Consider the following 12,903-nt stretch of genomic DNA (forward strand, 5'->3'; position numbering starts at 1 on the left):
TTTTTAACATTCTTCCCTTTTGCCTGCATTGTACCATGAATGTACTCCCATCGCAAAACCTATAATATTTGGTTGTATTTATTTGTTTGTCAATCTATCAGCTCTTTGAGGATAGGAGTTACTTTGTATTCATCTTTTTTTCATATATTCTAACTTACTCTCTGGCATGTATTATATGCTCAAAAGTTGTTTGTTCAATAGTTGAATGGATCCCTAGGAGTATTACATTCACGAAACTAAAGCCATAGTGAATTTCACTGTATCTAGTTAATCTTCAAATTAGATACTTTATGAAAAGAAAACCTAAAAATTGTGTTTCTTGAAAGATTTTCTTTGATTTACTATTGAAATTATTACTTGATCTATCATCGTATTTAATAATTATATCCTTATTTTCTTGTACTTCTAGGGCAAAATCTTAATTTTTACAAATATTTTAAATATTGGAAAATTACATTAGAACATAATTCATTATAATATAGATATTAGTATTTATCATAAGTCAAATCATGACTCAAATAGGCCAGCTACAATTGAAATTGAATTTACCCTACAAAGTACCCTTAACACCAAATTTACAAAGGGATTACATTGTAGCTCTGAGCACATTTAAGTGGATTCACAAGATATACTCTTTATCTAATTGGCAGTTGAAAATGTAGTTACAAATATAGGTCCTTAGAGATTCTAGTTTTGGAAACCCATCGCAAAATATAATCCTTAATTACCTTCATTGTTAAAAAGGCAATCCAATGTAAACTAACATATATTTCTTTTTTCCACTAAAGAAAGCCAAGGAAAAGTAATTTTATTGACCTAAAAGTAATGTGTGTCCATGAGGCCAGAAAATAATTATTTTTTTTCAAAGACGTATTCAGGGAACAGGGAAGAGATTAAATTTAAAACTCCTCTTAAATGGTTCATGCAATGGCATTAATAGTAAATCCAAAGGGACTTATGCTAATCTACTCTCTGGGTGAAAATTGAAGATGTAATGAAAGTGATTTCTATAATGGGTGGATAAAATAGAGATTATTCTTGCAATGCCGTTTTGTTTTGTTTTATAGGAAATACACTATAGGTGATATGACATAATATTATATATATTCAGCTCTCTTACATTGTATTATCAGGATAGACATTAAGAAACAAGTATATTTGTTTACAGAGTCATAAGGAATTTAATTTTTGCCTCCCCTCCAAAAAAAAAAATTACTAGGCTAGTAGTTTGCCATGCCTCCATTATTTCTAGTGACACATGGAAATTACAGATCCCAGGGCATTCTCCTTAGGTGTTAGTGAAGCACTTTTCTCTAGATCTAGTAGCAAAAATAGAGTAAAAATAACTGGAATGAAGGTATCTGTTCATATCTGCTTCAATTCAATAACCCTATTGAATATGTCTTTTATTCTCCTGTTTATGTGACATTCTTTTTACTTCTGCATCATGCTGTGGTCTGCTGTACCTCAGAATTTCCACACAGGCTATTCCCTCTGCGTGGAATGTCTTGACCACTCCTTCTCCTTGCACACGTGATTCTTCAGGTCTCAGATGAAATGTCAGCTCCTCATTAATTTTGTTCACCTTACTTATATTGCTTATTCTCACCACTAACTCTATCGACAAATTTTTAACATTTGCTTGGTTACTCTACACTTGCTGCTGATTTAATTGTGTATTATTTTTTGTTAATCTCTTATACCTCGTTTCTGACTATCCAGGGACTAGCACTATATTTGGCACATAGTTAGGGACTGACAGATATTTGTATTGTTAAGACAGATTGCTTAAGGGTTTTTTCCTTTTTCTCTTCTTACTCTTCTTCTTCTTCCTTCTTCTCCTCCATTTCCTCCTCCTCGTCGTCTTCTTGTTCTGCAGCCGTGTAGTTTCAAAGGAAGAATCGAATCATTTTTTACAAGATATGTAGTCCAAAATGCTACATACTGACCATACCCAAGAACACAGAGGTTTAGCACATATTCCTACCCTGAGTACACATTATATTTAATATAATGAGAACTTACTTCAATTATCATAGCTTTGAGATATAAAAGATCTTCAGATGAAAAAGATGAGCTCTAGTCTACTGTTGTGCCTTCCACTTCCCATTTCATAACACACTTCACATGAACACATCACATTACAATTAACATTGGTCTTGCCTGTCGTGAGGTACTTGATGTATAGTAGATGTTCAGGAAATACTTCCTGAATGAACATGTTGATCTATAAATTGTGAAATTTAAGGCTGGAGAGCAGGCAAATAAGTTTTCAGAAAAATGTCTAACCCCAAGGATTAAAGAAAAGTTATTTCTGATTAACTTAGTCAATTGGAAAATACATTTTACCACTTCAGTCTCAAAATATATTGTAAATAGAGGTTGTACTGTGCTTTTCAAGTGATATCTTTTTTCCCTTCAAGACAACTTTTATTTTTTTTTTAATTTCAGAATATTAAGGGTACAAATGTTTTTGTATACCATGGAGTACTATTCCGCCATAAAAAGGAAAACTAATATCTTTTTTAACAACCTGGATGGAACTGGAGGCCATTCTTCTAAGTGAAGTATTGCAAGAATGGAAAACAAACATCACGTGTACTCACTATTAAACTGGAACTAATTGATCAACATTAATGTGCACATATGGAAGTAAAAATCAGTGGAAATCAAGCAGTTGTGGGAGGAGGATATCAGTAAAATCACACCTTATGGGTACAACGCACATTGCGTGATGGGCACACTTATAATTTTAACTCAAGTGATATCTTAGTTGTTGGTTGTAAACAAAGTTCATTTAAAACAGAAAATATGATATGATGTCACCTGAAGCAAATTTCCTCTGTGGTTCAGTGAAAGAGTATGTGTTTAGTCCAATTGAATATAGTTTGAAACCCAGTTCTGGAGCAATATTGGCTGGGTCCCTGGGCAGGTTACTTAAAGCCTCTAAGCAAGAATTCACGAATTCACTTGTTTTCAAAATGGGGATAACAAAACACCTGGTATATCTAATTATCTGAAAATACCTTCAAAATCTCAATAGCTTCTGGATATTAAGGGTTCAATAAGACCTACCCACTAAAGGAATATAGCTGTTTAATGAGATAGTTAGTAGATAGCAATTTTATGACAAATCATTTCTGATTTTAAAACTAATTTTTATCAAAATGGTATTGAAATAACTTATAGCAAATATATTTCGAGTTTAAAACTTAAATTTCCAAGTGAACCAATAAATAATTGTGTATTGCAATTATTTTCTAATGTTTTGGTGCTACATTTAGGGGTTTTCTAAAAAACAAAAGATAGATGTCACTTATGTGTGTAATAGTAATAACTTGCATGATGGGATTTGAAGATCACAATAAAAGGTCTTCATTCCCTAAAATAACTTTGTCATTGTCTGCCAGTACTCTAATTCCTTAATATTACCATGAGAAACCACTGAAGTTCTTCTTTTTATATGCAAATTTCAAACTGGTAAGGCTGGACTACATGAAATTAATGTGCTTTATCAAAAGCAATCAAATACAGGCAATTTAATATGATTCAACTTTTATATTTAATCCACAATCAAACTAATATGTTTTGTAATTTTTAATTATTATGAAAGACACTAATACCTTATATGAAATTATTTATAATGGTCTCACAAAGCAAACACCGAACTAGTAGAAAAGATAAAAAAAAAAATAACGTAGCTCTGGATGAGTTACAAAGAGGTCAAAATCAAAGATAAGACATTTTGAAGGAAAAGGAATCAAGAAAATAGACTCATGGATTTTTTCATAAATTTACTTTGATTAGATCATGGCTAGACATGACATTCATGGTTCCATTCACCACAGACTGATGAATTTATCTTTGAAGAATTCCGTTAGATAAAAGATGCTAAAGAGACTGGCATGACTTTCCTAGCACTAGTGTATACACATAAAGCTGGAACTTCAAAAAAAAAAACCTTACAAACCTGACTCAGAAAAAAATGGTAATTTTTGCCTAAAAATTGTATCTTCAATGATTCCTTAAAGTAGCAAGGTATAGGTAACACTAATGATTCATAGTTTCATGAAAAATAAATTTAGGTATATTGAAGGATTGAATGTTTCTTCCCTCTATTAAATTTCCCAGGGCTTCCCCCTCCTGTTATTAAGGATGCACACACACACACACACACACACAAACACACACACACACACACCCTAATACACACTATTTTGAAAGTGGGTGAAGGCACTGCTGGATCCAATTAATTATAACAATAAAATTAGGGTAAACCAATACCCGAGTAGCATTCCTCAGTTCAGGAATAAAAGTTTTGCTCTAATTTCAATTCAGTGTATCATGTCTTTTAAAAAAATGCTAAAACGCTTGTCATGATTTTATTTTTCCTGACTGGATTACCAGTAATTACTCCCTTTCTTTCTACCCAAGCATGAGTTCTTGTGTCCTGCCACTGCTGAATTTGAAGTCTAGGGCTACACACATTTGCCCTGGGCAAATACAATCAGTGTTTCCTACACAAACAGAGATTCCCATGACAACCAAACAGAAGTGAGGCGGGTGGGGCAGGTATTAGAAGCTGAGGATATTAAATTTCTCTTAGACCCACCACCTGATTCTCATTTGACCCACTGTCTAGGTCTTATTAAGCCCAACCTGATCACTTTTATTCACGTAGCTTTTCTACCAGCTGGGCACATGGAATCCTAAGCACTCATACTTCTCCAAGTTACTCAACAACAGTCCTAGCAGGACAAGAGAACACTTAAGAAGTCATTTTCTGTCCCTCTTTTTTAGGTTGTTGGGCTCTTCTGCAGAGGCTATCAACTTCAGCTGTATAGAGACACCTGTCCTCCAGAATGAGTCTGAGATGACTAATTCATTTCACATGGGTCACCAAACTGATATCAAATAGCAGAGGCTCTTGTTTATTACCAGCTTAGATCAGATTCAAACTGGAGACTCAAAGCTCAAAAGCTTAACCTTCAGCCCCTTAACCTTAGGTCATTCCCAATCTGTCTCTGGGGCACTTTTAATTAATGGCAGAGTGAAAAGGATTATAAATTCCAGAATTCCCATATACAATCCCTTATGAATGCCCAACTCACTGACAGCTAAGAAGCCTTCCCGTTCACACATATTTGTTCATATGATTATATGTGCACGAACCAAATTAAGTGGAGACATGAGGAGGCAATCATCTTGAAAATTCAGGCTAAAATAGAAATACTTCAACTGAGGTTTGGGAATTTACCTTTTCGAGATTGGAAAAATGTGCCAGATGATGTCCTTGCATTACATTTAACTTTTCATTTGCTGGTGCCAAAGGGCAAAGAAAAGTGGAAAGTTCAGGTAATTACCCAGACCATTAAAACCTAGCCATCAAATACTTAGAGAAAAAATATAGAGGGGAACGCCTTAAGCAACCAGATTGCTCTAATTCAGCAATTAGCCAAAATCCAACACTGCCTTATAGTATAAATATACTTAGGACTATTGCAAAGTTGGAAAAGAGGATTGGGAGACAACGATTTTGCAATTTTTCTACACAGTGGTTTTCTAATGGAATAATACCCAAGGCTAAAGAAAATTCTAAGACAACTAAATGTCTTATCTGAATAATGTGCTTTTGGTCATTTCTGTGATACTCTCGCTTTGTTTCAAATTAGTGAAATTTGGTACTTAGATAGTTGTACAGGACATAATTAAATAATCCTTTTCTGAAACTTCTCTGGAAATAGGTAACTGAATTAAGTATACTAATATTTATCACATACTTACCATATAGTTAACACGACCCCATACTGGGTTGTTTCACAAGATGTTAAATTTCTTCTTCACAGCAATCTTATGAAGGTAGTATTATCATTCCTATTATCTAGATAAAGAAACTGGGGCTCATTTGTAAGAATATTAATTCTTTGGTATACTAAAAAAATCTTAATCATTTGTTATAGGTGGAATTGTGTCCCCCTCAGGGAGATATTTTGAAGTCCTAACCCTCAGTGTCTATGAACATGACCTTATTTGGAAATAGGGTCTTTGCAGGTTTAATCAAGTTAAGATGACCTCATTGGGGTGGCCCTTAATCGAATATAATGTGTGTCTTTATTGGAAGAGAGAAATCTGGACATAGACACAGAGACACAGGAAGAACACCATGTGACAATAGAGGCAGAGATGAGTGTGAGGTATCTACAAATCAAGGAATGCCAAGGATTGCCAGCCATTAACAGAAATTAGGAGAAAGACATGGAACATATTCTCTCTCAGAGCCCTTAGAAGGAACCAACCCTGTAAACACTTCGATTTTGGGCTTCTAGCCACAATTTCAAGAGAATACATTTCTATTTGCTTTAAGCCACCCAATTTGTGGCACTTTGTTATGGTAGCCCTAAGAAACTAATATATCACCAAATGGAGGAAAGGAAAAATAATGAGTTGGGGGGGGGTTAATCTTACATATTAAGCAAGTTCTGACAATACTGGTGTAAATCTCTTTTATGTATTTTTTTGTTTGTTTGTTTTAGGTAAACATAGCTGGAATATTTCCAGGAAAAAAAAAAAAGATAAAATCTGGATTAGAAAAGGGCTCTTACAAAGTTATATTCTGAGTTCCATTCTTAAAACTCTGACAATATAATTCTCTCATTACACACACACACACACACACACACACACACACACACACACACTCACACATCTTAATAACGAAGACTCCATAACCTATGGAATGGATGCCTAACTTCTCAGCCTGGCAATGCCTTTTAGGGAATACTCTCTTAAAAGATGACTGATAATTAGACATATAAATTCTCCTTCTTTTCTGGGCTCATCTTGCCCTGCCTTCATAAAAAGCTAAACTGAGTTTCTGGCCATTTGCCCAAACAGGCATTCTGCTTTCCCACTTTCTTTCCCTCACTCACGCTGGGCCCATGATATTAAAGCACTGCCCTTCTCCCTCTCCCTCACCTCCACATATTTAAATCCCACTAGACATTAAGACTATTTGATAAGCTGTCCCCTGGGCTAATCCTTTGCCAGTTACAGAGATTTGAGTTCAGTGTGTGACTCTTCTGAGGCTTTTCTAGTTTTGTGCTTTGCCATATAGTAGTGTGTTTATCTTATGTCCATTACTGTATTGGAAACCTCTTAGAGCAAATGGTATTCTTACTCTTCTTTTATGCCCTGCTCCAGGGCATAATGTACCTCCAGCACCTAGCACTATGCCTTCCACATAGTTGGTCCTCTATAAATATTTGGCAAATTGGTTTTAAGTTTGAATTAAACTGTATGTGATCTCTTGAGTTGAAAAATCACATTGCAGATAGCATGCTTGTATTGCTTAGTATTGCTGCACCAATGGAGCAAGGCATATTGCTGCAAATTCTTCATCTAAATGGTGGGAGCTAGAGAGGGAAACATTTCCCATAACACATCATCTACAATCAAAAGAAACAAGAGAAACAGGAAAGTGCTATAGAATTTTTTTCAGTTTATTTATCTAGTGGTAATTCATTTGCCTGGATAGTATATCTGCTAGATTCCGGTATTAAATTCAAAATAAAGCTAATTTGCATTGGCATAGTGACTTAACTCACTAGTGTATTATTACTATGTAAGCAGGTGTACATGAGACTACAAATAAATGCTTGCTGATGGAATCCCAGCAGGGCTTCTGATGAGTTTTCATTTTGTTGAACCTTACCCAGGAAATTACTGTGTAAAAAGCTTTGCTATTAGTTCTTTGCCTGAAATATCATTTAGCTACACCTGGCCAAATTCATGGCAATTATACTAACTATACAAAGAGGACATTCCAAAAAATCTCATCAGCCTTTTATATTCATTTTCTCAAATTTATTACTGAGACTATACAAATGCACACACATACTCAAATTGCAAAAGGCATACATTTAGAGAAAAACTTGGTATTTAAAAGTAAAAAAAAAAAAACTTATAAAAAGAGGATAGTAGAAATTAGTCTTTCCTTAAAATGGCATCCACACTCTTCGTTATCAACTCCAAAATTTAAGCTACTGTTTACTAGTTTATGTACAACATAAACTTTACCTGTTTTAATTCTAGCCCTATACAAGCTTAAATGGAAAAATATAAACTCTTTTACTCTATTATATGATACATTAAAAACTGACAATAAAAATTAACAATGTTTTTAAGAAATTAATAACCTTTATAGGAAGTTCTCTGGGGTGGGTTCCTTAACAGAGAATGTAAGATAGTCTCTGATTTTCACTGTATTTTGAAATAAGAAATGATACAAATATTCACATTAAAGAAGACAATCATAAATATGAGGCAATGTATGGCAAATGGCAAAATGCTTGCTACAGAACATCAGTGCTATTAATAGTAATGGTGGAGTAAGATCACCAATGGTGGAGTCTATGTGGAGTGGAAGAAGTCAGGCAAGTGTCATAGGCAGGGTGACCATCTGTCCTAGTTTGAATGGAAGAGTCCAATTTATGCCTATACTCCTGATGTAATAATTAAAATGACCCAGGTTCACTCTCAGAAGTAATTTGATCTAAACGATAATTATATGTTCATTCTACCAAAGGAGCAAATGAGCAAGCGTGGCCTTGAAAGAAAGGTAAAATTTGCACAAGCAGAAGTGAGTGTTTCTGGAAATCGAAGACAGGCAAATTGTATATGCAAACAGACAAAGATGAAGCATAGAAATCAATATGCTGCATGAAAGTAGCTTTTGTGCACTGAGGCCTTGTCTGTATTGTGAACTACAACCAAAGCTTGAATGAGAGACTTGGCCTTCTGGATTCTGTCCTCCTACCTTTCTCTAGAGAGAACAATAGAGCTTTTTTCCAGAGCATGTTTGAAGGACCATTACTGTATCCTGAATATATGGCAGAAAGAGGAATCATTAAGGGATACACAGTAATTCCACACAATATTAAGTATCTCCTCCTGCCAAGGGTAACCAGATTTAACCAGAAACAAAAACAACAACAAAAACCAGATGATCCAATTAAATTTGAATTCTTATAATCAATAAATAATTTTTTAGTATAAAAAAGTCCCAAATATTGCATGGAGCATAATGCACAAAGGCTTTTTTCATATAAGTATGTTCTAATTATTACATGGAACATACTTACAGTAAAACAAATTTTGCCATTTTTCTGGGAATTCAAATTTGACTGAGTATTTTATCCAGCAACTGTATTTCTGCCTCATTTCAAGCTTCATGGATTTCTCTTCACTACTTTTAGGGTTATCAAAACTCTCCAAGCCTTGGCTTGAAAGACCAGCTTCCTTCACTTTCAACAGTAATTGCTGTTTTGAGTTTAGGTGGTTTAAGAGGACTTTTAGGTGGTTTAAGAGGAATTATTTAGTGATATTTTTTCTAAATTTTTTTTAGGTCTAAGTTTGTTATAGGCTATGAATTAAAACTCAAATCTCTATTTTTAATTTAGATTATTCTCTAAAGTAACTAACAGTAAAGGTACTTAATGATCTCCTACCATGAGTTCAATCAATGCTATTTTCTCATCATCAGCATCTCCAAAATTTGAGAACAAGTATACAACCAGATTAAATCATGTAATGTTTACTGAACTCCTGCATTTCCTCAATTCTCTTTCACAATGGCCCTGTGAGGCATTCCACATGATATAAGTGAGGAAATTAGCTCAAGACAGTTTGAAGACACACTGCAAAGTCCCTGTAGCTAGTAATGATTTTAACTTTAGTACCTAGGACCCAGGTCAGCAAATTTAGTCAACTGATTTACATGATAGCACAGTTGTCTCCCAAACAGCAACGAACATTCCTTGTCATTACTTTGAAATGGTTCTCAAAATTTCCAGAAATACAAACAAAAATGGGTAGCTGCTTTCTAATTAACTATGTGAATATTCTTTGAATTGTCCCATTTGAGTAATACAATAATAATAAAAATAACAGTGACAATATGTAATGCTTATTGCAAGTATGTGCTAAGCATGTTAACATGTTTATTTATTAAACCACCATTGGATGATTTTGGTAATATTCAGTAATTAGGTGTGTCTTAAACCATTGGAACTCTGAAAAATGACCTCAGTTTACAATCTTCTGACATATGGACATAATCATTTGACAGCTGCTAGAGGAGCTAAACTTTTATATCTTAATGTTATCTGTTTGATGGACATATGGTGCTAGATCAAGGAAAAGACTTTGAAGTCAGAAAAAGAATAATTCTCAACAATGGGGAAAATGATATTTATTCCCCATGAGTAAAAATCAATGTTAAAACATATTAAAATGTTGAAGTGTCAAGACTTTCTGTTATTTTATTTTAATATTGTAGTCAATAGAAAAGAATTCTGGAAACTCAATGAACAAATAGCAAATAACAGCCAAGTCCAGAAATTGCTAAAAACTTAATAATCTTGTTTTCAAAGTTTTGAAAACTTTGGTCTAACATAAATTACCCTCTATCCCTGAGAGTCTGTGTGTTACAACTTCAAAGACACCTTTCTTGACTTTCTTCCCTTCTGGCTGCCTGTCTATCTGGGAGGAGTGAAAGGTATTTTCTCACCACGCCAAGCTATTCTTTGGTTTCCTCATTTTCTTTGTGACCACCAACGAGTCCAAAAGACTCATTTCAAAGCTCCTCTTGGTTCCAGCCTTTAATCTGAATGTCTGGCCTTAATCAAATGCAAGAGATTGTACAGGCAGGTGATAACTATTAAATTATCTCACTTGTCAGGCAGGATTCAATTCACATATGTATAACAATATAACAATGAGGGTAATACAAGGGAGTAGCCTCTTTATTTTTGGACCAACCTAATAACGCATTAGCCACACAATTGTCCTCATACTTAAGCCAATTATATGCATGTATAGTAACAGGAAAATAATGTTCTCCCACATTCCCCAGAGAATAAACATAAGAAAAAATCTATTGAAGTGTTTTCTATTATGGATAGTGAAATCCGAGATGACCTAGAAGTGACATAGAGAATAATGATGTTCTTTGATATATTTGGGAACCACTTATTAGGATGGCCCAAAAAAATAAGGAGGAGGGCTCTGAACAAATAGAGAAAGCCAAACATAAATACCCCTTCACTGAATTATTTTTCCATAGAATTTCTCATTTTAGAATTCATGAGGTAAAATAGCGCTTTATTTTATAGAAAGTGAAATTTCAAACAGAGAATTTTTAAGTTGGAGCACATTTGTATATAGCATAGCAAAATTCTACTGGGCATGTTAAAGGCCCAAATAAACAGATCATACAGAGGTAGAGGATCACTAGAATGAAAAATATGTTTATGATCTGACATTTTCAACCAATGCCATTCAATTTCTTCTTGCACTAGTGTCCCTGACTTCCTCTTTTTGTATGAAGTGGTTTTGATGCTAGGATCCTCCCTTTTCCAGTAACTTGCTGGTCTTACTTCCACACTCCGTAGCCCTGATAGTGGTCAAAGAGATGCTATCCATCAGGAATGTTGTTAAGAGGATTTCTGTACTGGTTTTGAGTTAGATTAGACATTTTTTAGATTTCTTTTAAACTTCAGAGGCCTATAACTTCATTATGATTTTCCTCCAAATAACAGTTCTTTTTCGTCAAAGCATATTAAGAATATGGCTATACAATGCAGACTTGTGAGTGAATTGTTTTATCCACATGTATAGTAGCCTTATAGAACTTTTTAATGAATATTATGTTATGTTATGATCTTAAATATAATCCTCCATGAGATATGAATTTGATATTTCCAAAAAGGGGCATTTAGCCTTTATTTTCAACACCAATATTGTCAGGTAGTTTTATAAACAAGTGTGTTAATTTCATTTCAGGATATAGCATCTTCTCCATGGAACTCTTCTAGACACTCATCAGCTCCAGACTAAAATGGCTCTTTGATCTGCATGAGGCATGATAGCAGACATGAATCTTGGTCCATAAACTCGAGCATTTAATGCATATTTATCTCACTCTATATACATATTCAAAATAAAGACACTAGCATAAAATTCCACATTAGTCATTGCTACAGTTTTCTCCCTATTTTGTGCGAAGCTTCTTGAGCCTCTTATAGCACAAAAACATAGTGGTAGCCATCCTACCCCTCCAGTAGGGACTCACCTGTGGACACTGTTGTCATTACAATGCTCTTTATCCCCAGTGATCTCTTCTCTTGATTCTGCTGCATTCAACCTTAAGGAATTGACATTCTTTCATGATGATGGTAAACTTTATGTCTAGGGTTCTGCTTACAAATGTATCATACAGTACCTAACGACACCCAATTCAGCCATCTGAGGGTATGTCATCTCACCCAGAGGCTGTCACCAATTACAGCATGAATCTTTGCTGCTAATGGGACCAAGCTGATCATCACTTCTTTATAGTTTACCAGATGTCTCTCCTCTTGGTCTACATTGCATTTTCCTCTTGTTTTCTGTTCTGCCTCAAGCCTTCTCTGCCTAGTTATGTGCTTAAAGAAGGGAAAAAAATAGAGATAAACCAAGTATAAATTAATACCTCAAGAAACAATTCTTCTCTAATACCATTAACACATTTATCTCTAGCAATTGTTATTTTCCTGTGAAGACTGTATAGTATGTCATCCTATCTATTCATCATTCACTTGATGTTTCTTTCTGCTATCTGTATGTTAATAACTGATATGGAAAATATCTGTGTCCAGTGTTTATGTAATAAATCAGCCTTGGGTATTCAGCCTGTGAGGGCTGGGAGCAGGAAAATGTCCTAGGTGTTCTCTTTGCACAGCATCTAGCACTTACATCTAGTCCTTTCTAAAACTGTTAAACCAGCAACATTTCTTTAATTTGAAGCATTTCTGTGATAACATTCTGCTCTATTATAGAAGGAAAAGTACAAAACAAAATATTGGT

The sequence above is a fragment of the Propithecus coquereli genome, unplaced genomic scaffold (assembly GCF_000956105.1).
Source record: "Propithecus coquereli isolate 6110/MARCELLA unplaced genomic scaffold, Pcoq_1.0 Scaffold174, whole genome shotgun sequence".
Classification (NCBI taxonomy): domain Eukaryota; kingdom Metazoa; phylum Chordata; class Mammalia; order Primates; family Indriidae; genus Propithecus; species Propithecus coquereli.